This window comes from Equus caballus, chromosome 16 (genome assembly GCF_041296265.1).
Source record: "Equus caballus isolate H_3958 breed thoroughbred chromosome 16, TB-T2T, whole genome shotgun sequence".
NCBI classification, from domain to species: Eukaryota; Metazoa; Chordata; class Mammalia; order Perissodactyla; family Equidae; genus Equus; species Equus caballus.
Window position 1 is genome coordinate 86,532,375 of NC_091699.1, and position 27,317 is coordinate 86,559,691.

General features: G+C 46.0%; 1 long non-coding RNA gene across 1 annotated transcript in view; it reads right to left on the bottom strand.

Annotated features, from left to right (window-relative positions):
* The window catches only part of LOC111768429 (uncharacterized), an 81,150-nt gene that overhangs the window by 41,785 nt on the left and 12,048 nt on the right, over positions 1 to 27,317 (bottom strand). Inside the window, exons 2-3 of the long non-coding RNA XR_002800801.2 lie at positions 4,974 to 5,038; positions 3,554 to 3,586 (exon numbers count right to left, since the gene is read on the bottom strand). This is a non-coding gene — a long non-coding RNA (uncharacterized lncRNA). The remainder of the gene's footprint in view (positions 1 to 3,553; positions 3,587 to 4,973; positions 5,039 to 27,317) is intronic.

Consider the following 27,317-nt stretch of genomic DNA (forward strand, 5'->3'; position numbering starts at 1 on the left):
TTTGATTGTGGTAGTGGTTTTATGAGTGTAAACAACTGATAAAACTCATTGAATTGTACACTTTAAATGGATGTGGTCTATCTTAAATAAATTATTTCTCAATAATGTTGATAAGAAATAGAAATAAGTTAAAAGTCCAGCAACCAAGGTCTACAGGCCATGGCGTTATAACTGTGAAGGCCTCAACCGGACCAGGGAGGACTTCCTTATGGCTCACCAATGTCCTGAGGAAGCTTTAAGAGTCATCTAGCAATTAATCAAAAAACATCTTTTTATTCCTATTACATATGAAAAGCACACAGGGCGTTCTCCACAGAAAACACAGCACGGTCCTTGAACACGTGAAGAGGACCATCCAGTCAGAGAGACATGGCACACACGAGGAATGGAGGTGGCCATGCAGAGTACAACTGTGAGCCCTGAACAAGCCCAGGAAGAGGACAGCAGGCCCAAGGAGGATGGGAGAAGTGAGCCAGAGATGGAAAAGGACCAAGTGAAGATTCCTCCTTCCATTAACCAGTGGCCTCACCACGTGTGTCCTCACTCACCTCGACTTGAAATACCAGTCACGTTTGCCTCTTGCTTCATCCCCTTAGCCAGGCAGACATGGGGTCCTGGTGTCTCTGGCGCCTCTCTCCTCCTTCTTCTCATTACCACTTTCCCTGGTCATCACCTTAACAGCTTATGCCTGAAGCATTGCAGAGCCTCCTCCCCCGCTCCCCAGCGCTTGGTCCTTGCACGCCTTGCACAATAACTGTCTGAGGTTGGGTTTCCTGGAAGCAGAGCATAAGCTGGGGATTCTTGTTCAAGTGATGTGTTAGGGGAATTCTCTCAAAGAAGGGCGATGAGGAAAGCAGGATGAGGCAGAGGAAGGAACTAGGCAAGGATGTGGTCTCAGCTTGATCCCTTGGGTGAGTTCAGGAGCACTGTTTGTACAAGAGCTGGTCCCACCTTGAGGCAAAGTAGATGCCCCCCTGTGACTGCCAGCCACTGACTGGGGGGCGAGGGGATGTTTTTCAGGCAGAGTGGCTCAATTTGGCCAAGGACAACTCTTTGGAAAGAGGACAGCTGTGGGCTGTTAGCAGCAAACACTCAGAAGCTGTGGGATGACACCGACCTGAAAAAGAGATTTGGCAGAGCACCAATAGCATCCACTACAATGACCTTCCCAACAAACTTATCTGATTTCATCATGTCTTTGATTAAAACTGTCAGATGATTCCATCTGCACTGGGTTGGGTGGGGGCACATAGCCCACACTCTGTCTATCTTCACCTAAGACTACCACAATCTAGTCCAAATCAAATCAACCTTCTCAATAGCTCTCTCCCTCTTGTCCTCTCTCCGTCTCCCTCTCTCTCATCCACAGAGGTGAAGTAGGCTAGTGAGCAGAAGCAATCATCCAGATAATTCCATTTCCTAATCCGTTCATTTTAGAGTGATCCAAACTGCCTGTACGGGTTGATCAAACAAAGCTGACGAGAGCATGCCCTCCTCTGCCACTTTGGTTCTGAAGACACTGTCACTGAGACCCTGTTTTCCTGCCTCTAGACATGAAGGGCTTGCAGAAGGTGGCCTGACACGTGAACGGACCATCAGGCTGCCAGAGTGACATCCCAGCTCGATGCTCTTTTATCCCACACGTCTAATTGGGCTCCATCACAATCACAGCCTCCTCAGGAGGATGGGAGCTGATGCAGTGAGATGGAAATCAGAAGGCGCTGTCAGCTCCCATCTCTGGGGCCTCAGGACCATGTCAACATGCTGATCCCAGACCAAGGCCACGGCCTCACACAGGGACATCAGGCTGGAAGCAGAGACAGTGTCAGTCAAGCAGAGCCACCATTCAAAGATGACAGCATGCCAGGCAGAAAAGTGCTGCCCTGCATTGGGACAGACCTGTCCCCTAGGGGCTGGCAGAGCTGGCCACTTAGCCCAGCACCTCTGAGATCAGAGGCTACACAGCATGCCTAAACTGTGACAATCACAGCCCCCTGTCCTCGAGTGCAGTTCATGAATCCTCATGCCACGCCATGCGGAGGTACTGCTCTCCCCTTTTCAAGGGCGGGATGCTGAGGCTTCAAGAGATGAAGCCGCTGCCCAAGGCTACGTGCTAGCCCCACTAGGACCCGAGAGTCACATTCAAACCTATTTTTTTCTCCTAACCATTCTGCTCCAGAGAAAAGACAACATGACAAAAGAGGAAACAGGCTCAGGCGAGAAAGACTAGGTCCACGTGGCTCTCCTCAGCCCAGGTAAGAAGGAGGCCCTGAAACAGGGTTTTTGTTTGTTTTTTTGAGGAAGATTAGCCCTGAGCTAACTACTACCAATCCTCCTCTTTTTGCTGAGGAAGACTGGCCCTGAGCTAACATCCATGCCCATCTTCCTCTACTTTATATGTGGGACGCCTACCACAGCATGGCGTGCCAAGCGGTGCCATGTCCACACTTGGGATCCGAACCGGCGAACCCCGGGCCACAGAGAAGCGGAATGTGTGAACTTAACCGCTGCACCACTGGGCTGGCCCCTGAAACAGGGTTTTAATGGCCCTTTCTGAGGTGTTTTTCTTGAGGGTGGAGAAAAAGGGGTCTCTTTGCACAGTTTTAGGGCCCAGGAAAGAAAGGCTTGGAGGGGACCTCGCACAGGAGGAAAGCAAAGGCACAAAGTACGGAACAAGCCTGTCGGTGAATTCAGGGGCCAAGTATGGAGGAGAGTGGAGCCGGTGATCAGGGCGGAAGAAGGCTTGTGCTGGATGGGAAGGGACTTTGAGGAAAGAGCAGGAGTCTTTGATGGGAGCCGGGAGGAGCTTCGGAAGTGGACACACTGACCACTGCTCCTTTCCCATTGCCTAGCACGGCACCTACTTTACAGAGCACAGTAAAAGAAGAAAGGAGCAAATGAACAAATCAATGGAAAATTCTGGTGACACAGACAAAGGTGTGGCTGCTGAAAGCTATCCTGCTGAGCACCTACCCCATTTATCACACATTTACCAGAGAAAATTCTTCTCCAGACAGGGTGGAACCGGGGCTGCCGCTCCCCTGAGTCAGGGCCCGGCCAGCTGCTCGCTCAGGAGTCCTGTGGGCTGCCTGCGACCGCCCTTAATGAGATGTGATTGCTGAAGGGAAGCAGCTAATTGCATGATGTTTTATTAATCCTTTCTCTATGAAATATTAATTGTGAGCCATCACAGATACAAAAATCTGTCTGCTTTTTAATGACTGGGGTTTGCGGAATCTCCAGATGAATGTTACAGGGTTTCTGTTGAGGGACGATGGTGACAAGCGTGATGCCAGATCCTGTAGAAGGAGAGTAGCTGACAGCCCAAAACACATGGGGATGTCAAAAGCGAGCTGCTCTGCCGGCAACCGGGGTTCTGCCCACGGGCAGAGGGGAGCTGAGCTAATTTGTGCTCTGCAGTGAATTAAGCTAAGGAGAGATTTACAGCCAAATATCCAAATACTTACCCCAAATGTGGGCCAAAAGGAGGTAAGACACCTGCAAGAGGAAGCCGTGAGCACCAACCCAGCAAGGAGCGGGTTGTAAGACTTACCTCTTCCTTCTGTTTTCCCTGAGGTTGGTTCACCTGGGAGGAAAAGCATCAGAGAACATGAGCCTTAAGCCAGATGTGGGGACAGAATTCTGAGGGTGGAGGGTCCTGGAAGCAGGAGGGAAGACATTGGCTGCCAGGGATAGAGTGGGACCCATGGAGAGAGCTTTACGAGGAGCCTCAGCCCACTTCCCACCTAGTCCTGGGGGGCTGCAGTGGGATGCCCGCTGGCCTGGAGCCAGGCCCCAAGGATTGTACTCCCCCCCCAAGGGTCTTCTGCGCGAGTGGGAGAAGTAGGAATGGCCGCTCCCCTGCACCACCCCCACAGCCAGGACCCAGCAGCAGGCACATAGGCTAGTTCCATAGCAACAGGACAGATGGTTCCAGGGCCACGCAAGAGGATGCCCGGCCTGGCAGAAGGGTCACTGGGATATACCTCCAGGAGCCAAAAGGAGGCAAGCCTGCCCCTCTGGGAGGCTCCCAAGAGATGGAGGGGCTACGTGAACAATGCCCCAAAACCCCACACAGCACTGTCATGGAGGCAACCAGCAAAGGCCCCAGCAATGGCTGGAGCCAGCCTGAACCAAAGTAAGCGACACTGCCCGTGGCCGAACGCAGGAGGCTAAGGAAGAAGCCTTGGCCTCCCCCATCTCTCTTCCCCACCCCAGAACCCCTGATGAGATGCACTTGGTGGAGGGGAGGTGAGGGCAAATGTCAGGACCAGATCACACACCCTCTCCTCCGTCTAAGAGGCAGGGCCACAGCTCTAGCCTGGACTGGAGAAAGAGAAGAACTTGTCCAAAGTTTGGAACTGAGGTGTGTTAAATAATGGACAGGAATAAGCTTTGACTTCCCAAAGGAGTAGGACCTGCAAGTGTCAGAAAGTGTTCAAATGCGACAAAGACCATGTTACAGAACCACAAAGGGGCAAGCAGATCTCCTTGCTACTCCAACTGAGGTCCACAGACCAGCAGCACTGGCTGCTTAGAGAAGCAGAACCTCTGTCCCTAAGCCCAGACCTGCTGAACCAGAATCTGCATTTTACCAGGATCCCCAGGTGATTGATAAGTGCATTAAAGTTTGAGAATCACAGGTAGTCAGATGAAATAAAACATTTGGTGTTTACGTCTCAATGAATTGAGATTCCTCAATCATTGGTTACATTAGACAGGATGTTTCTGTTGTTTGCAATCAAAAACTTAAAAAGAAATCATCACTCGTTACTATGCACACCGTCTCCTGGGATCAGCCCTTCTCAAAGTGATAAGTGGAAAAAGTTGGTCCTGGGAAACTTGAACCTGCCTTGGAGCCTTCTGATGCCCAGGGCATCCTGTTACTCCCCAGCACAGAGCACTTTCGGCACCACACCCACCCAGAGCCACCACATGAGCACGAGGGTGTCTCCCGCACATGTCTGGCTTACCATGGTCTGAAGCAACATGGCAGCCCTGCTCTTCACCCTCCTGGAAGCCTGCTCTCCATTCTGACCTTTGTAAAAACCAAAGAGTAAAATCAGCATTAGAATCAGAGCCGTGAACTGCCTTTCTCAGCTCAGGTTTGCTCCCATACAGAACTGTGGGCCCTTCAGCCTCCCTTCACAGCAGCCCCAAGGGCATCTCACGTGTGTGCAGAAAGAGTCTCCTGGGTCACCGTTGAGAGCCCACCACGGTGCTCCTCTCTGCTCTGGTTCCCTGCAGTGCTCCCTGCAGACACAGAGCACAACAGCCCCGGGTGCTCAGTGGAGCCGCACTGGAGGTCTTGACCGAGGGCACCTCGCCTATAACTGGGGCACAGTTGTGCGGGAGGACTTTCCGCAGTTCTGCTGGAGGACAATCCCAATTATAGACCCTAGGGTGCTCCCCAATCACTCCCACCTGAAGCTGCTTCTCAAAGGATGCACTGTTTTCCTAAAATACATATATATGCGTGTACATGTACATATACATATCACCTGTTAATGTTCGTCTCCCCCTCTAGACGGTAGGCTCTATGAGGGCGGGTCTATCTCTCTATGGTTCACCATTGTTATTCGTCACCAACCACGTCTCCTGACACAGGGTAGGTGCTCAACTAATGCTTACTGAATGAATAAATAGATAAGGGACTTTGTCGAATAAATAATAACTTCCCACTTTCAGCAAATCTCAACCACTCTGAGCCTCGGTTTCCTCACCTGCATAATGGATTGGAGTATCCACCTGTGATGGTTGTCAGGAAGCTGACCTCTGTCTATAAAAACATCTAGCACAGGGCTTTGTACCAAGTAGACTTTCAAAAATATTTGTTTCCTTATCATTTGCATGATGATGGTGAAGTAGTATTAATTGCAAATCTTATATAGCACTGACTAAATGCTGAGTGAGACTTAAATACACGCTTGTCTCTTACCCAGTTCGCACCATCTGGCAAAACGCCACCTCCGCTCCAATGCCTTCCCCGGCCCCGCCCACTCTTCTGCCTCCTCTGTTACCCTGCACCTGATGAGCACGCCCCCAGAGCTCTTACGTTGGTCCCCACACCCAGCTCTTCATGACTGTGCCCTTCCTGAGGGCAGGGCCTTGTCCTTTCCAGCTCTGCAGGCCTCGAACATGAATGAATGAATGAATGAATGAATGAACGAACGAATGCTCTCAGGCCTCTTCTGCACTCTCCACCAGCTTTTTAGGTTGAGAAACATGCTTACTCACTTTGAACATGGGCTTTGAAATCTGCCAGTCCTGAACTTGAATCCAGGGTCAACTAATTACTATTTAAGTGACTTTAGGCAATTTCATAGCTGCTCCACACCTCCACTTCCTTGTATGAAATGTGCAGTTCCTAACACCTACTCTCAGAGAGGTTTTGGGAATTCACTTAGAAATGTGTATTGGTGGGTAAACCAACGTTGGTCGTTTATTAAACACTCCATCAATTGAAATGGATATTCTCACCTGGCGTCCTAATGTGTACTTAGATGTGAATGGTACACGAGTTCTCAATTTGCTCTCATTCCTAGAGTAATTGTAAAGATCACCTCAGGTATGCTACATTAAGTACTTTCTGTTAATCCTTACAAACAAATCAGGAATAGTGAAATTATAGGCCCTTAGATTATTTTGGAACTCAGCAACCTTGGGAAACATCACCCATGGACATCATTACTGTTCCTTTAGGCTGGCAATAGCGTTAATAAACCCACCACAGTTTTTTTCAGTCTCCACCATGCCACTATGGGGGGAGCTGAGAGGAGGTGAGGGATGGATGCAAAGACGTGGGCCATGTGATTCTCCCCTTCAAGGAGGTCGAAGGGAAAACACAAGACCAAGGCCAGTGGAGCCACTTCACATCAGAGGAGCACTCGGCACCCTCCTCTCCGAGGTCCTAGTGCTGGATCCACATCAGTTACAGTGCGTGTCTTTAAATAATTTTAAAATTCTGTTAACCAGCATCCATCTAACACTTACCATATGCTAAGCACTGTTCTGAGCACTCAAGTTATCTCTTCCCCTCACAGACCCTCTGCGGTAGATATTATTATTACATTTCATGGTACAGATGAGGACCCTGTGGCACAGAGAGACCAACTCACTTCCTGGGATCTCACCGCTAGTAAACGGCACAGCAGGGACACACGCTGTCAGCCGCTGGGTCGTCCTGCCTCTGCCTAGCAGCTGCCACTTCTGATCAACACTAACGGTGCTGAAGATGAAGACGGTAATAACAAATGACGATATCCTCACAGGCAGAGGAGTCTTAATGAAGACTTGGTCATCTGAAGCCTTGAAAAGATGATGATGCCTCTATCCCCATACAGCATTAAAACAAAAAATTATAGCACTCGGTGAAAGTAAAGTCACAAAATTTTCATGTATACTGAAATAAAATAGCTTCTCTCTAGGTAATATGATAGCAAAATTCTGGAGTTTATTCAAGCTGAACCTTTGCTGTTTTTTCTGTGACCCTGCTTGGCTGGTGACCTAAATACACGCTTGGTGCCTCCCAGCCCTGAGGGCAGGGTCCAGGCCTGATGCTCCTACTTCCCCAGTGTGCAGGAGAGGGCCGCTAGTTCCTTCTCTCTAAAGGGTTGTTGAATGAATGCTTAACTGTATCTGCCAGTCTAGTTGGGTTGCCAGATTAAATGCAGGATGCGTCCTTAAACTCGAATTTGAGATAAACGATTAATAACTTTTTAGTATATGTATGTCCCATGTAATATTCAACTGGCATCCTGTATTTTTGTTAGTTAAATCTGGCAATCTTACCCACTAGAAATAAGATAAATTTGGAGAAGGGACAGTGACTGCGGCTTGGAGCCAAAGAAGGGGCTGTCGTGGAAGACACAGAGGTTGAGATGAGTCTAGAAGGAAACAGGAAGCACAGCGTAAATGGCATGCCCTGGAGCTGTGCCATCCAGTGATGAAGGGCATTCCTGGCAGGGAAACCAGCGTGACAGAAGGCCTAGAAGCTGAAGTGCACACGGCAAAGGAGGGGACGGTGAGGACACTGCCCGGAGCTCCTACAATCCAGCATTTCCAAACGATTCCTCCTGCTTGGTTTTTCCCACTTTTTCCACTACACCTAATTACCACTGCCCATTCCCCTCCATGCTCTCCCCACCATCTAGCCTTTGCCCCTGCAGTCCCTCTGCCTGGCACTCCTTCCCCTCCCCTCTGCCTGGCCACAGCCTTGTGCACTCAAGAGCTCGGAGTGTCAGCCGACTCACCTCTGCCTCAAATCCTTCTGAGTCAGTCTTAACAAACCTCCCGATGCTTGCATCATTTTCCTATAATCTCCCAGCATGCTTGGGACGGCAGCCTGTGACGGAGGTGGCCGTCCCCTCCTCTTTGGAACACTTTCTTTCCTTGGCTTCCAGAGAAGCACACACTCCTTGTCTTTTTTACCTCACTAGCTGCCCCTTCTCTGTTTCCTTTGTTACATCTTTCTTATCTCCCCAACCTCTAACAATAGAGGCCCCCCAAGACTCAGCCCTCAGCCCTCACTTCTTCTCTCTCTAGGCTCACTCACTTGGTGATCTTAACCTGTCTCATGGCTTTAAATAACAACTCCCCAAACTCTCCCTTGAAATCCATACTTGTATAACAATCTGCTTACAGAAACTCTCCACTTGGATGATTGCCAGACATAGCAAACTTAACAGATCTTTGCTTCCCAAAATGTGTACTTGCCAAAACAAGTCTTTCTCATGTCAGTCAATGGCAAATCTGGCTTACCAAAATCCTTTGACTCATCATTGATCCTTTTCTTCTCTCACATCCCCCTCCAAATCATCAGCAAACCTGTCAGGCTATCTTTTAAGTACACTCAGACTCCGACCACCTCTCTTCTTCCACCCTGGCAAGCTGCCATCACCTCCTGCCTGGACCATTGCAGTAGCCTCCTAATTGATCTCCCTCCTTCTACTCGTGCCCCTCTACTGTCAGATCTCCACATGCAGCCAAAGGCATCCTGTTCAATGTCAGTCTTGCATGGGACAAGATTCTACTTTACCAGGCCCACAGGTACCTCCACAATTTCATCCATCTTTGCTCTCCTCCTGCAGCTCTAGGCACCTGGTCTTTCCACAGTTCCCCAAACACTCCTAGCACACATCCTCCAGGGAGCCTTTGCCCTAGTTGCTGCCTCTGCCCAGAATGCTGTCCCCCAACCCTGCCAACTGGATAGCCACTCCTTCAATTCATCAGTTCTTGCTCAAATATCACCTTAACAGAGAGGTCCACACCACCCTATCTAAAATAGCACACACTCACACATACATTCAAGAACATACACTCCATCATCTCACTCTGTTTCATTTTTTTCCATTACACCTAATATAATGTATTTTTATTTATTTACTCATTACTCATCTCTACTAAAATGCAAGCTCTATGAGGTCAGGTGCTTTGCCCACTTGGTTTACAGAGCCTAGAACTGTTTAGACCTTGAATTGCTCAAGAAACACTTATTGATCGAATTAAAAAATTGATTTCCTGAGTATGATGGCAGCGGCAGCCAAAGGCAGTCAAGAATCCTCTGTGCCTGCAGCTCCCCCAGATCAGACAGGGGGACCCTTCGACAGCCTTAGGGAGGGTTTGGAACAGCTCCACTCACACTTTCAGGTCTCAGCTTATGTGTCACTTCTTTTCTGATACCCTCCTCCCCTCAGTTCTATCTTGCTATCTGCTCCCATAGCATCCTGTATTTCTCATTTCAAGGAACATGTCATATCATGTTATTATTGTGTCTTAATTGTCTTCCTTATAAGATTGCACATTTTCTGAAGACACACATGGAATTCTCAATAAATCCTTGTTGAATGAATCGATGGATGAAGTTGAATGAGCAGTGTGTGGCCATAAAGTTGGAGCTAAGGGAACTGAGCTGGGCATCAAGAAGAGGGCGAATTGAAAGGAGCAGGGATGGAGTGATAAGCTTGAAATACTTCAAAATAAAAAAAGAGGAAGGCGGGTGGGGAGGGAGAGAGAAAGGAAGGGAAGGAAGAAAGCTTGTTTTTTGTTCCTGCCAAATGTCAGCAAAGTAATTTTAGCCCTAGCAGTGTCTACACATACACAACCTAGCTGGCATAATCTACTCAAATGACCTTCTCTGTGAAGCCTACAGCATCTGCCTATCTAACTGTGCTGCATTCACTTTTCCAGCTGCCATTTTGATGAGATGTTCCCATAGGCATTCTCTTCCTTTAGGCAGGTGCCCCAGAGAAGAATGGAATTGACTCTGCTAATGGAGGGAGGGTAGAAGGGCAAGGAGGTGCAGAGCAAGAGACAAGAGACTTCTGCATGTTCTGTGGTTTTGCCAGCCCCCTGCAAGCCTTTCTTGGACTCATTCACTGCCTGTCTAACCTCATTTCTCTCCTGCCATCTGCACCCTCACACTGGGATACTTAGCCTGTCTCACCTCACTAAAGCCTTCCTACCAACAAGACCCAGCGCAGGCCTACCTTCCAGACCAACCCAGCCAGTACATAGCTCTCCTTTCTCTGACCTTATCAGCATTTGTTTGAAATAGGTTCTATGAATAATTTCTTAATGTGTTCTGTTGGTATGCATATAGTAAGTGCTAGATGAGCAGTAGCAATCAACAGCACACAATTATAATTAATATGGCTTTTTAACCAAACAGTAGGGTCATCAAGGGCAGGAATCATATATTTTCTTACTTTTGAACCCCCCAAGAAGACATAACCCACAGCTGAACAAAACTAAGTACCCAGAAAATACTTCTCTAAACCTGCCTTGTTTAAAGGTATCGTAGAATAAAACCAAGGAGCCATAGAAATGGTTTCCCTGTGGTAAGAGAAGAAACGCTATCTCCAAAATGTCTTTAAAATGCTGTCCATTGCCCTGGCCCTATCTGAGGAGCATCTGGTTTATTCCAGGAGAGGAGGCGTAATGGATGGAAGGTACGTTTCTGCTGAGTTAGGGGTTATCATGCTCCCTGCATCCAGGCGCCAGATTGATGGGATATGCCTCTATGATTTATAATACACCAATCTCACTGGAGAGTGAAGCACAATTAATCTTAGAATCTTGCAGCTTGCACTTAATAACTTTAGAACCTTACCTGTGTACTTGGCCAGCATAGCAAGCGTCTGCACCTCCCCCAGATGCTAGGACAACTGGGCACTGGGAACTCACAAACACCCTTCTCTGCAAGTCAATGGAATGCCCTGGCAAATGTTGTCTTTAGATTTCCCAGAGAAAAGAGATCATACAGTGGGGACGTTTTAAATTAGAGTTACAATGCTCAATTACAATATCCTTAAGCATATATAACATCAAAACTACAGAAACACCTGATGTGTCAGAAATGTAGCTGTTCAACGTCCATTCCCTTTTGTGTTGTCAGCAAACCAGCTTTGGTCCTGGTTGCAGCTACACACAACCTCGCTGGCATAATCTGGTCCCTTGACCATCTCCATGTAGCCTACAGCAGCTGCCTATCAAGCTGTGTTGCATTATTCACTTTTCCACTTGCCCTTTTGATGAGCTCTTCCCATGGGAATTCTCTCCCTCCAGGTGGGCTGCCCCAAAGAGGAATGGGGCTGCTGAGATCCAACAAACAACAGATTCCCAAGCAACTAATGCAGATATTACAAGGTCTGTGCACTGATATCACTTCTCTCATGGGAGAGTCCCTCATGTCATGCCCAAAGTAAATTTACTTTTAATTTATATATAATTCCAGCAAACTTTGTTGTCTGAATTCTGAGCTTTCATCAAATTAAAAGAAGAAGGACTATGACAGGCAAACACAATGACAGCTACAAGACAGGGCATCTAAAGAAAATCTACTCACAAGAAAAATGGGGAAGAAACTACATATGACAAAAAACCCCAAACACACATTTTGGAGCTTCATCTTACAGAAGTCAATACCCTCCACCCCCTCAATGAAATGACCATGTTTCAGTACAATACAGCCACAATAACCCCTAGTACCCAATCATCCACACAGAGCAGGTTCTTTAAGCTCCAAGAAAGCCAGAAATACATTAGTGTTTAGAAAGATTTCCTTCCAAAATGATTCAAGTGGAAAAGTTTAGTGCTTAAAGTTTTAACTCAGATTTAACTCAAAGAACGTATTCCTTAACTTTCTGGATAGCCAAGGTCATGTGGGTTTTTAAAATCTGTAATCACATTTATTATTAAATGAGAGGAGGGGGAGGACTCTTTCAAGGACTCTCAAACCTCAGTTCTTCAGCGTTTCACACCAGAAACCCATGATGGTAGATAACCTTAAACTAATTGTGGGGGCTTCCATATGGGCATGGGTGCATAAACCAGCTTACTTATCCATCCTCTCCACAAAATCACATGAAAGGAGCCAGGAGAGCTTAAAAATAGCCGCAAACTCCATTTTCGGTGAAACTAGAAGCCAAATACAATCTACACACTCCAAAATATGCTTAAGAGTTGACAAAAGCAACTGAAATCAGACAGAAACCACATGGGAAGGAAGAGAAAAGAAGAAAATTTGAGTTGAGAGAGAACTTAATGATGGCAGATCTCAAAAGTGCCAGCAGAAATAAAACTCCTGGAGGGAAGAACTCACAATGCAGTGGGTGAGCTACACACCCTGTTTGCAGCAAAGTGAAGGAACTGAGGGAAGCAGAAATCTCAGGAGGAGTCCCCCTCCTCCTGTTAGAGATACAGAGGAAGTAAGACCACACAAAAAATAACACAGTCAAACCATATTTCCAGCCATCAGTCTTTTGGGTAAACAGCAAAAAAAAAAAAAGGAGAAAGCTTTGAGTTGTGAAGCGTTGCATCAGAAACCTTATGTAAACAACTGGAAGTGAAAAAACTCAACACATTTAGTGATAAGTGATTTTTTTTTAAAGAACTGGCATAGCATTCATACAAAGTTACTGTAAGGTAAAAATTTGATGAGAAGCAAAATTTACCAACAGATGAACAACACTCATCAAAAAAATGTTGCTATGAACCAAAAACAAGTCCATAAATATTTCACCATGATTTTTTAAAAATTAATAAAGCAACCTTCTCTCTAAAAGAATTCTAAAAGAATATCACAAAATAAAAATGTCAAAAGTCAGGAGAGTTGTAGCAGGAAAATAGGAGGAAATGAACTGTGAGCTGGCAGAACCCTAGAAAGTAATTGACAAAAAATTTAAAACTATCAGAGCAATGAAGACAAAATTGGAAAGTTTATGAGAAACTATACACTGTGGAAAAGACATTAAAGGACATAAAGGACAGATAAAAGAAATGCAACCAAGATTAAATCAAATAAAGATAGAATTAAAGGGGCTTCGGGAGAAAATGACAGCTACGTCAGGCAAAGGAGATCCAACATACACATAATTAGAGTCCATAGGAAGAAAACAGAAACTATGAAGCTGAATAAATAAAAGAAAACTTGACTCTACACACTAGAAGGATATACCATGGACCAGAGAAAACTGAATCAGAACAGTCAACCATGAACCATATCCTGTAAGACTGGAGAGAAATAGAGAAAGAGGGGAGAGAAGAGGAGACCAAGGGAAGAAGGGAAAAAGGGACGGAGGGAGGGGTGAAGGAGAGGAGAGGCAGAAAGAATCTTCTGGGCATCCAGCAAAGAGATAAACCACTAAACAGGGGGAAATTCAGACATGTCTCAGGTTTCTCCAAAGCAACAGTCAAAATGGGAAGGGAATGTTATCGTCCTACAAGATAGGATTTTATATCCAGCAAGGACATCCTTTCAAAAGCAAACAAAGCTACCAATTTTGTAATCTTTGAATTTACGTAATATTGTCCCATGAACCTTTCTTGAGGAATCTATAAGAGATCAAACGTCAACCAACCAAGAGATAACAGAGGAGCAAACTGCAGCAGAAAGACAGGTGATGAGGGGGCTGGACCAGTGGCGTAGTGGTTAAGTTCGCGTGCTCCACTTTGGTGGCCCAGGGTTTGCAGGTTTGGATCCCAGACATGGATTTGGGACTGCTCGTCAAGCCACCGTGCAGCAGCATCCCACATAAAACAGAGGAAGATTGGCACAGATGTTAGCTCAGGGACAATCTTGCTCACACACACACAAAAAAAAGACAGATGACAAGCACTATATATCACAACTGCAAATTAAGGTTAGACATCGGATGTTAGCTAGACTTATTGTCATGATCAATTTGCAATACGTACAAATAACAAGTCATTATGTTGTACACTTGAAATTAATATAATGTTATAGGTCAATTATACCTCAATAAAGAGATAAAAGTTAATAAATAAATAAGATTAAACAAAGCTGGGGATTGAAGTGACAGATAGAATATAAATGCTATATGCCACAACAATGGATAAATGATACAACTAATAAAAAACAGAAAGGGGAAGGGATAGAGAAAATGAAAAGTAGAGTAGGTTTGCAGATTGTTGCATTTGTAATAGTGGGAGCCAAAGAATATGATTCAAAGCTGACAAACCAAGTAAGAAGTAGGTGTAAACATCTTTAACAAGACAAGGGGAGACACTAAGATAACTAACAGTGGGTGGTGGCGAGGGTAGGAAAATCAAGCATAGTAATTTTATCATTATTCATACAAAAGAACTAATCAACACTGTCTAGAGAAATAGAGCACTAATGATACTATTTAAAGTTATAATTATAAAAATAGCCATGAGAACAAAAATACAAATCCTCCTGAACATCAGAATTGCAATTGCTTTCTTTTGTTTTTGGTGAGGAAGGTTGGCCCTGAGCTAACATTTGTTGCCACTCTTCCTCTTTTTGCATGAGGGAGATTGTCCTTGAGCTAAGATCTGTGCCAGTCCTCCTCTATTTTGTACGTGGGATGCCACACAGCATGACTCGATGAGTGGTGTGTAGATCCACACCCAAGATTCAAATCTGTGAACCCCAGGCCACTGAAGCAGAGTGTGCGAACTTAACCACTGCACCACTGGGCCGGGCCCCAGAATTGCAATTGTTTTAAAAGGCAAAGAAAACTCACTTTGCAACAACTTGCTGATAAATAGTAAAAGAGAAATGTAATATAAAATAATGCACCGTACTAAGATTGAATGTATCTGACATTAACAAATGTAAATAGGCTTCACTTATCTACTTAAAAATATATTTCAGATAAGATCACAAAGCAAAGTTAAAGCCTAATTTATATGCAAGATGTACACAAAGAATAAAGTGATTCAGAAAAGTAGAAAATAAAGGATGGGCAAAGGTGTAACAAGAAAAAGCAAGCCAACAACAAAAAAGCAGAGGACACAACCTAAATGTCAGACAAAGCTAAGCTCAGAGCATAAGGTGCTAAACAACACAGAGGAAGGCGCCATCTATAAGGCTACAGGTTGCAACTCACAAGGAATATGTAACAGTTATGAATATGTATGCAAAGAGACACAGAGAAGCAATGGTCAAAAACAGTAATTACACCACGGGCAAGGAGGACTAGGTTTTAAAGAAACGGACTAGAGGTAGGGAGATTTTAATTCCTCTCTGCATCTCTGACAGATCCAGTAGGTAAAAATATTAAATCAGTATTTGGATGACCTACATAACATAAGTATGCAGTAGACCTGATTGATATATATTGAACACTATGTCCTGAAACGGCCTTGGAAAACACATGAAAACCAACCATCATTTAAGTCACAAAGAAAACTGAATTAGATTCTAACACACAAAAATGAACAGACAATACTCTCTGATCACAATATGATAAAACTAGAAATTAAGAACATCAGAAAGTAAAAGATTAAAAAAATGTTTTTTAACTCTTAATCCATTGCTCAAAGAGGGAATAAAAACTGAATTTCCAGAATTTCTAGAAAACAAAATTATAAAATCTTTTATCGGTATCTACGGGATAGAACTAAAATAGTATTCAGAGCAATAGTCAAATATTTAAATTATTATACAAACAAGATAAAAACCAAAATAAATGAATTAAGCATCTCTCTTAAGTAATTTATAAATAAAACAAAATGAAGGTAAAGAAAGCAAAAAAGTGAGGTTATTAAAGATAAAAAGCTGAAATTGAATTTAAAAAGAAGAAACCTAAGAAATAAATTCCAAAGTGAATTCTTTTGACCCTATTTCACATCACATGCAAAAATTCACTCAAATTGCATCCAAGGCCTAAAAGTAAGAACTAAAACTATCAAAATCTTAGAAGAAAACAAAGGCATAAATCTTTATGAGCCTGGATTAGGCAACGGTTTCTTAGAAAAGACAGCAAGAACATAAGCAACAAAGAAAAGATAGATAGTTGGAGTCTTCAAAAACTTAAAGCTTTCGTGCTTCAAAGAACACTATCAATAAAGTGAAAAACCAACCCACAGAACGAGACAAAAATTTTGTAAATCATGCATCTGATAAGAGACTTGTATCTAGCCTATATATACCTTATGTACATCCACATATCTTAAAATTCAACAACAAAATGACAAAAAAAAAAAACAATTTAAAAATGGGCACAGAATCTCCATAGAGATATCTCCAAAGAAGGTATATCAATACCCAATAAGCACCAGAAAATATTCTCAACGTCATTAGCCATCAGGGAAATTCCAACTAAACCACAATGAGATGCCACTTCATATCCACCAAGATGGCTAAAATCAAAAAGATAAATAATAACAAATGTTAATAAGGATATGGAGAAATCAGAACCCTCACGTAGGGTGAATGTAACATGGCGCACCCACTTTGGAAACAGTCTGGGATTTCCTCAAAAGCTTGAACATAGAGTTACCATATGACCCAGCAATTCCACTCCTACGCATCCACCCAAGAGAACTGAAAACATAGGCTCATACAAAAACTTGCACACAAATATCCATCAACTGATGAACAGATAAATAAAAGTGGTGTATCCATGCAATGGAAAAGCATTGGGCAATAAAAAGAAATTAAATACTGATCTATACTGATACACGGATGAACCTTGAAAACATTAAGCTAAGTGAAAAAAAGCCAGCCAGAAAAGACCACATATTGTATTTATATGAAATGTCCAGAATAGGCAATCCATAGAGACAGAAAGAGAAAGTAGATTAGTGGTTGTGAGGGGATGAGGCCTGAGGGGAAATGGGAAGTTACTGCTGATGAGTACGGGGTTTCTTTCGCGGTGAGGAAGATGTTCTGAAATTGATTGTGGTCATGGCTGCACAAATCTGTGAATATACTAAAAAGTATTGAATTGTACACCTTGAGTGAATTATATTGCATATGAATTATAACTCAATAAAGGTGTTACTAAAAATAACGACAATACGGAGCTTGAAAGTGGGGATACTGTAGCAGTATTATCCAGCTAAATGGGACCACTCTAGATGTTTCATGAATTGTTTCAAATCATCAAAATGTCATGAAAATAGTGGAATCGCTAGCATTGGCTTGCAAATAGGTAAGACAGGGGTTTAATAAAGGGATATAAGTCGAGAGAATGGGAACTAGCTAATTTTAACCTAACGCCGAATATGGGATTTTTTGAAATCTTACACTGTCAATTACATGACAAACTAACACTAGAATAGTTTTGGTACCCTGTCACAGCAGGAGGCCCAATGAGTGAGCTTAGATTTAGCACTGGCTAGAGATAATTCTCAAAGGGGAGAGAAAACAAGATTGAGAGTTCACAGAACAACCAAGTTAAAATCATTTGAGGGTAAAAATGGTGGAGTTTATTGACCACCAAGAGGACTGGGTGAGCCCACACCATAGATTCTTTTCAACAAATGACCTCCTTCTGAGGGAAAGCTTCATCAATGAGAGAGGGGAGAAAGAGAAAAGAGAGAGGGGGAAAGTGTTGAGAAAACGATCCGACCCAAAGATGTGGGTGAAGATGCCCTTCCTCTCCCAGCAAGGCAGGCAGCACGGACGTGTTTTCCTGTCTCCCACCTGCCCTCCGAGCCCGGCCCCAGCCCCCGCCCCTCTTCAACACTCCCTTCCACCTGCTGCTTCTGGGTGCTCATCTGCTGGTCATAATATCGATGGCTGGAAAAAACCTAAAATGTCCCCTCCAGATGTCTTTGAAAGCTAGAGAAATTACTTGCCAGTGTGCATTGCAGATGCCCTGGCCAGCAGGAAGGAGGAGGGGGTTTCTGAGTCATTACCTCTTGCCCCTCAGATCTCACTCAGGGGCAACATGCCTTCTTCCTTGTCCCCTCCGCTAAGCTCAGGAAACTCACAAATTGTTTGGCCAAGTTGGATGATGCTGTTTCCAAGACTGTCACCAGTTCACCTGGAAATTCTCTGAGGAGAGGAAGCACCTCTTTAGTCTCTGTATTCCTAGTGCTGAACACAGTGGGTCTTAACAATCACCTTATACGAATGCCTGTTACAGACTGAATGTTTGTGTGCCCCTAAAATTCATGTGTCAAGATCCAGTCCCCATTGCGATGGCATTTGGAGGTGGGGCTTTTGGAAGGTAATTAGGTTTGAACGAGGTCACAAGGGTGGAGGCCCCACGACGGGACTAGAGTCTTCATAAAAAGAAGGGAGACCAGAACTCTCGCTCTCTCCGCCATGTGAGGGGACAGCCGTCTGCCAGCCAGGAAGAGCACTCTCACTAGGAGCCAAATCTGATGGCACCTTGGTCTTGGACTTACCAGACTCCAGAACTGTGAGGAATATGTTTAAGCTACCCATCTCTGGCACTTTGGCATAGCAGCCCAAACTGACTCAGATGCGGGTATTAATTAATGCGGGCAGGCTTTAGATCATTTGGGGGGTTTGTGTTTCACATTCAAGAGACATCTTACCCAAACTCAGTGAAGTGGTAGCAAAAGTACAGGCTGGTATTCAGACGGTGCACCCCCGGCCACCAGCCTGCTGAGACAGAGAGAGGTCTGGAGCCCAGCTCTCCTGATGTCCCGTGCAGAGCCTTTCCCACGTCACTGTGCTGCTTGTCCAAGTGACAAGAGTCAAATGAAATGCAGGAACAGGGCTCACTACAGCAGGTCAGAGGGGCGAAGGTATCCCTCTGTGAGCCAAATGCCTATGTAGGAAGCCAGCGAGCGCCCATCGGGGCCCTGGTCCACTGTATAATGGAGCTCTTCCTGAACCTCCGTTTCCCCATCTGTACAACATGGATATGGGACCAGAGGATCTCAGAGACCTCTGTCTGCTCTAAATTTTTCCAAAGACTGACTAAAGGACAGCAAGCAGCATTAGCACCTCTCCACTAGCCCCCATAGATGAGCCAAAGTGTTTAGAGTAGGTGGTTGGGTAGGTGAGAAATTGAATGGGAGCCTCCTTAACAAAGAGAACAGAGAAACATGTCACTGAGTTAGCACTGCCCAAAAACCCCGTTTTTGTTTCAAATGCAAAAACTTTATTTCCTTATATTTTTTTGAGGAAGATTAGCCCTGAACTAACATCTGCTGCCAATCCTTCTCTTTTTGCTGAGGAAGACTGGCCCTGAGCTAACATCCATGCCCATCTTTCTCTACTTTCTATGTGGGACGCCTACCACAGCATGGTTTGCTAAGTGGTGCCATGTCCACACCCGGGATCCGAACCGGCGAACCCCGGGCTGCAGAAGCGGAACGTGCACACTTAACCGCTGCGCCACTGGGCTGGCCTCGAATTCAAAAACTTTTAAAAGTCACACTAGGTTAACTCTGAAGCCATTTGCCCCTGACTGCCCATTTACCTGTTCCTGGGAGGTGTGCCACAAAAGAGCTCACACCACAGAGGGGTGAGGGCCTCTGAGGTAAGGGAAATTACCTCACAGATTAGTTCTGCATAGGCAGTTCCTTGAATATACATATCTGTCAAAACCCAGAAGCTGCCCTGTGATCAGAGAAAGGGGAAAGGCCCTGAAAGCTCCCTGAGTCACTCCCAGAGCTCCCGTGATCCACCAGAATCAGGAACTCCTCCACAGGCGACAGGGGGAAAGTAGGCACCGGACGCAGAGCCAGGCCGCAGCTCCCTCTCAGTACGCCCTGGATATCAACACAGTAGGGTGATGCTTCAAGCACAGGAAACCCAGAATCCCCAGATTCCCTGGGCTCTGGGGGCAGATGGAACCACATGAACAGGAATACCTCAAACTCCATTGGTTCCTATCACCTCAGCCTGTCATCAGGAACTCCGATTCCCGGCAAGGTTACCCTGGACCAGGTCTGGGTCTTCCAGGGGCTGTATCACGTGTGCTCCCCAACACCAGAGGCAGTCGACTGCTGGCAGATGCCATTGCCGCCCTTCCCACATCCACCAGGCGCCTGCCAGCTAACGCAACACAAGCAAGCTGGTTGCATCACATCTCCCCTGGTGTGAGTGAGAGAGACGGTGATGCGCAGGAATTGCTCCATTCTTCCAGAAACCGAGGGTCCAGCTCATCATGCCTGGTTCCATCCCTTAGATGAATTTGTTCAAAAATCTCTAAAGGCATCATGCAAATGGGCTTTTGGCACACCTGTTGCATCCATGTTCCAGGCATTTCTCATTTAGACTCTGGCTGTAAGACTTCCTATCTGACTGCCCAGCTCAAACTCTCCAATGGGTCCCTGTGACTTCAGGTTAAATTTCAACTCCGTGATGTGGCACATAGAGCCCCACTCTGTGCACGGAAGTATCCTTGGCACTAGAGGGTCACAGAAGGTGAGCGTTGTTCTCTGGGAGGCAGTGCAGTGTGGAGGTTAGAACCCGGCGCAGGCATTGAGATGCGATCCCAGCTCCGCCTCCTAGCAGCTGGTTGGCAGCAACAAGTTCTTTGTTTGTTAGGAGATCCTCCCAAGCTGCATGGCCTGCTTCCCATTGACTTCTGCTGGCCCTGAGGCCACACTTGACCAGCTCAGGGGCTCACCCACCAGCCTCTGAAACAACGAGCAACCCCCAATGCCCAAGAAATCAGCCACCGATACCTTCAACTTGAGTTAAGACCAAGGCTTACTTTATCTGTTCACCAGGTGGCCACTCGTGGGGGAGGCTAACCAAGTGGTATCCAACAGACGGATCTCAACTGGGTACTCTCCTTGAGCTCGCCTAACATGTGATTCTGTGTAAAGACAGAACCAGTCAGTCCTCCTCCAGCCTCGGGTCTGTCCAGTCAGGCTTTTCCTGATTTTATTGCCCCTCTTCCACGTCTTACCCACTGGGGCTGGCGGAAGGGAGACAGTAGGACACGGCATGTGGGCTTCACGGATGTGAAGCTACTCAGGACTCTCCTGAGGCGTGTGGGGTTTCAGGCGTGTGTTTCTGGCGCTAACCTTCACATCCCTTTCTCCAGTGCCTCATCTGAACCTCAGTTTCTTCATCAGTAAAATGGTGCAAAAATACAAATCACATCTGCCTATTGTGAGGATAGCATGAGACAATATGTTAAATCACTAGGAGACAGATTATGGGAAACTTCATATTCTGGACCTGTGCTGACAATAGAAACATAATGTGGGAGCTGGCCCCATGGCCAAGTAGTCAAGTTCGTGTGCTCCACTTCAGGGCCCAGGGTTCGCCAGTTAAGATCCTGTGCGCGGACATGGCACCACTCACCAGGCCATGCTGAGGCAGCGTCCCACATAGCACAACTAGAAGGATCTACAACAAGATTATACAAGTATGACTGGGGGGCTTTGGGGAGAAGAAGAAGAAAAAAAACAAGATTGGCAACAGATGTTAGCTCAGGGACAATCTTCCTCAACAAAAAAAGCATACCTAAAAAAACAAAAAAGAAACATAATGCAAGCCACATATTAATTTTAGATTTTCTGATAGCCTCATTAAAAATTTTAAGTAAATATTATCAATTTTAATACTTTAACTCTATATATCCAAAATATTATAATTTCAACATATAATTAATAAAACATCTAATGAGGCATTTCATATTTTTTTTCTTTCTTTTGTGCTAGGTCTTTGAAATTCTGTATGTATTATACATCTAACCACACATCTCAATTCAGAGAGGACACATTTCAGGTGCTCAATAGCTACATGTGGCCAGTAGATGCCATAGTGGACACACAGCTGTAGATGAAAGTTGGACTTCATTCTATGGACAACAGGGAGCCAGGACAGATTTTTGCCAGGGGAGTGAAATGCACAAGAAAGCAGTTGAGGGAGCTTTAATCCAGCCTTGGCCTAGGGACGCAGCTGTTCTGCCTCGGAGGTCCAAGCAATAGACCAAGAGACAGCAGCTCTATTTTCTGTCTCCCTGGTACCTACACAAGACCCAATGGAGAGTCCTTGGTAATTGGGTTGGATGAAACAATCAATCAATAAATCACTAGGATGGGGCAGCTGCCTGGATCTGCACAGCAAGCTAAAGGGAAGGGTCAGGACGAGTCTGAAGGTCAGAGCTGGGGATGAGGACAGAAGGAGGGGGCACTGAGAGAAATAAAGAGGCTGGACAAGGAACCGGGGAGGTGGCAGAATGACTCTCACTTTAGACCTGGTGGTGTTCAGCCTGACAGAAGGCTGCTGAGACTAAAGGACTTGTCAGAGAGAAGGAGGAGCTGGAGCTCAGAAGATGTAAGTCACTCGGGCACCAACCTCCAGGTGGCTGGGAGGCACCGGGCGGTCCTGAGCCACTGGGAGGGGAGAAGACAGTGACGAAGTGAGATGACAGTGAAGGCTTAGATGCATGCGACAACAAGGGAAAAAGTTCCAGTTCTTGTGGACACTCGAGGTCTCAGATGCTTGGAACAGCTGGTACAGGGTGCTGGAGAAGAGAAAGATCGTCGGGAGAAGTCGTGAGTGGTCACAAGCAGCAGGCTTTAGACAGCATTTGCATTTCATTATTTAACTGTGTTCTCAGGGGACCTGGGGTGAGGCTGCTCAGCAAAAGCAGCTGCTTTCACTTTAAACAGTTTTAGATCAAAGCCCTCGGCGCACCAGCTCTCTGTGTGACACCGGTAATGAAGAAGAAAGTCCCCCGGCAGCTCAAAGGAAAATAAATAACGAAAATAAAAGATTTTGACACTCATCCAGAAGGAGCTGGCTTCCCAATATTCATGATTTCCATGGGCATGTGTGTCAAGGACGGGAAATGTCAGGGGTAATGAGCTAACAGCACATGGTCCGTCCAGGACTCGAGCATGCTCAGTGAGCCGCCCGTGATGGGGACACCAGCAGGACCCCCTCACTCTTGCTCTTGTCTCTGCTCCTCTTGCTTTGTTCTCTCAGGTCAGCTGCCTCAGCAGCTCCAAGTTAACATCCTTAGAGCCTCACAGCTAATGAGCAAAGAAAGTCTTTCCTCAGCCTCGGATAGCAGAACCTTAGAGAAGTGCTCTGGTTCACCAGGCTTGCGCCACATGCCCCTTACCACGGAGAACCACTGCTGGCCCAGGCGCTTCCCCATGCTTCACCTACGCCCACCCAGGTGTGTTTCTAGACGAAATAAGAGGAACAGGTGGGCAAGCAAAGCAGAATCCTTGCAGTCACAGATAGGAAGGCCACAACAAACTGAGGCCAAAAGGCCAACCTTCCAGCTTGGACCTCATCCACTATTACTGATTAAATGAGTATATACTGCATTAGGCACACTGCAGTAACAGAAACAGACATGGCCCCTGTCCTAGCGGACACACAATCTAGCAAGAGAGGAAGACAATAAATAGGTAAACAGAAAAATAACTGCCATTTGTCACAAGTGCTATGAAGGAAACCAACAGAGTGAAGTGACAAAGAAAATTAGTCCACTATTCGGATAGGATGTTTAGAGAAGGTTCTTAGAAGGGAGGCCATTACGCTGTGATCAAGACCGAAAAGGAGGGGCCGGCCCCATGGCCAAGCGGTTAAGTTCGCACTCCGCTTTGGTGGCCCAGGGGTTCGCTGGTTCGGATCCTGGGCGTGGACATGGCACTGCTCATCAGGCCATGCTGAGGTGTCATTCCACATGCCACAACTAGAAGGACCCACAACTAAAATATACACAGCTATGTACCGGAGGGCTTTGGGGAGAAAAAGGAAAAATAAAATCTTTAAAAAAAAAAGACTGAAAAGGAGCTAGCCAGGGAGAGGGAGAAGATGACGGTCCCAGGCTCGGGGAGGGAGCCGTGTGGGCAGAGGTCCTGAAACGGGAAAGCCCCTGTCCCATGTGGGGAGAAGTCCGATGTGGCTAGAGCAGAGTGGACAGGAGAGAGAGGCAAGATCTGACCTGAGGAGCAGGCAGAGTGCCATCGCGCAGGGCCTGCCGTGCCCTGGAAAGGAGTTCGGGTTTTCCTCTGAGGCCCTGCAAGGCCATCAAAGGACCTTCAAGCCTCACATCTTTATGAAATGATTTGCATTTTAAAAGAGTGAAAACAGAGAGATTGGCTGAGAGGCCGTGACTACAGTAATCCAGCAAAAGTCGATGTGGCTGAAACTACAGTAGTGGTGATGGCGGTGGAAAAACTGGAAAGATGCGAAACCTGTGTAGGAGGAGGAAAGAGGCAGGGCTTGGTGTGAGGGCGAGGGAAGAATCACAGGATTTCCTGAACTGAGCAGGCGCCTGAACGATGGAGTCATTTGCTGAGAGAGGGCAAACTCGAGTTAAACGATTTGAATATGGCGGAGATGGGGAGCTCAGCTTTGGGTAACTGCTTCTGAATTGACTGTGAGACATCAAAGCGTTAAGCAGGCATTTGGACATTTAAATCTGGGGTTCGTCAGAAATTTGGGCTGGAGAAATTTAAAAGGTATCAAAATGGGGCTGGCCCTGTGGCCGAGTGGTTAAGTTCACGCGCTCCGCTGCAGGCAGCCCAGTGTTTCGTTGGTTCGAAGCCTGGGCGCGGACATGGCACTGCTCATCAAACCACGCTGAGGCAGCGTCCCACATACCACAACTAGAAGGACCCACAGTGAAGAATATACAACTATGTACTGCGGGGCTTTGCGGAGAAAAAGGAAAAAATAAAATCTTTAAAAAAAGATATCAAAATATGGATGATATTTAAAACTGAGGGCATCAATGAGGCGACTTCAGGAAGGTTACTTTAGGAGTGACTATGAAGACAAATGAGAGCAAGACCCAAGACTGACTAGTAGGAAACTTGGAACATGAAGATAGAAGAGGAGAGCCAACGAAAGAGATGAAAGGAGATGATCAGACAAATAGGAGGGAAACTAGGAGAGAACGATTCCAGAGACAGGAAAGGAGAGAGTGATTCAAGGAGGAGGAAGTAGTTGCGTCAAAGCTGCTGAGAGGTCAGCACAATGAGAACAGAAGGGTGCCCTTGAATTGGCAAGACGGACGTCAGGGAGTATTTTGCCAAGAGCGTTGCGATGGAGGATGCAGTGACGCTGGACAGGAGGGTTGGAGAGGCAGTGGGAGTGTAGGGAGTGGAGACAACTTGTGTACACACCCTTTCAAGTTTGTGAGAGAAGCAGAGAAGTGCAATGGTAGCTGAAAGGAGATTTGCAGTCACAGAACATCTTTAAGGAACCAGAGACAGATACAAAGAAGCACTTCCTCCATCTGCTTTCTAAATTGGCTGTCTGCAGTAAGTTCTCGTGTGAACACAGTGTTTTCAGACCTTAAAAAGTGTATTCCAAGGAGACTAGATGTTCCCCAAGGTCCCTTCCACATCTGTCCTTCTAAAATCCTACAAGTATTCCTTTTTCAAAGCTCAGAAAGAAAATACCCAGGACTGGTGCCCTGGTCCCACTCACAGTTCTGGAGGCTGGAAGTCCAAGATCGAGGAGCCAGCCGATTTAGTGTCGGGTGAGGGCCCTCTCCCCGGTTCATAGACAGCCATTCCTTGCTGGATCCTCACATGGCAGAAAGGGTGAGAGAGCTCTCTGGGGTCTCTTTCATAAGGGCACTAATCCCTCGCAGGAGGGCTACACCCTGGTGACCTAACCACTTCCCGAGGTCCCATCTCCTAAACCATTGCATTGGGGATTAGGTTTCCCCATGTGAACTTTGAGGGCACAACTCTTCAGTCTACAGCAACTGGTATCCAGGCAGCAACTTCTCCTTGTCTTCTCAGTTCATTCGGTTATTAATTTATCCTTTCATTTCCCTACAAGGGGAGCACCACAGGGCAAGGATTTTTATTGTTGTTCACAGATAGGCACATGGCAGGTGCTCAATAAATATTTGTGTAAGGAATAAACAAATGGGTGGATTCAATAAGTAGCCATTGAGTGCCTATACACGAGGAACTCATTCAACATTCAGTCAACAAACTGTAAGCACCTGACGTGTGCCAGGCTCCGTGCTAAACATACCTCAGTCCGCTCCTCCTTAAAGTGGGAGAAATGAGACTGTTCTGCCTGCCTCACAAGAACATTCTGAGAATCAAGTGAGAAATACTAGCTGAAAAACCCCCAACGTTGCAAATGCTATAGTACCTTACAAAGATAAAATGTTGTTATTAAACATGGCTTCTGCCCTCAAGGATCCGGTGGTGAAATTGAGGAAACGAGAAAGAAACACAGGTAGCAGATGGAATCTCTGTTTAGTGGGCACAAAGTGTGCTTCGGGCACTGGGGTGCTTCACCTGCCTTCTCTCGCCCGACTGTCACACCCACACCCTGAGGCGGGCGTCATTACCACCTTGACGCGGATGCAGAGACTGACATCTGAGAGGTGAAGGAAACTGCAGAAACTACCCAGATAGTCAGAGGCAAAAATGGATGAAGAGCCAAGTCTGTCTATTTCCAAAACCTTCACCCTCTCAAAAATATCTTCTTTCACATAAATTAAATCTTAGGCAGCATTTAAAGTCATGTCCCTGAATACTGGCAATGGGATGCGCGGGGGAGGCAGGACCTACTGTTCACTGTGTGTTTATGGGACACTAAGCTCTGTATACATATTACATTTGTGATGTGGGGCCTGCCCTATTTTGCACACCAACACAAATGTCAGCGGAAGTCCCTGGCCACTAACATTTAACTAAACTTGGCCCAAGCATCTCCATCACACTGTGGAAAACCCATTGCTATTTTCTAGACTTTTGAAAACTCCCAGGGAGTTCACATTCTTGAGGCAAATTCCTGTTCCAAACGCCCTCATTTCACCACACCCGCCACCTTCAACCTGTCTCCCGTTCCGCTCAGCACCAATCCGGATGTAAGACGCAGACCCTTTATTTCACTCAAATCGCTCAGACAGGCATTAAAGAGCACGTGGCAGCCTCAGCAGGACGTTTACAGAGACAGAGTAGTTCGTCATCCCAGAAAAGCAAACAGCTTACAACTGACCATCAGACATCCCTGCTCCTCATAGCCTCTGTTCAGGTGCCTCTGGGGGGGTTCTCACTGTCCACCTTTCCCTGGAGGTTCCAGCCTTTCCCTCAAAACACTCCTTACATTTGAATGCCCCTAGGGGACACTCGTGGAATTGCTTCCTTATTCTAAATCCCCATCC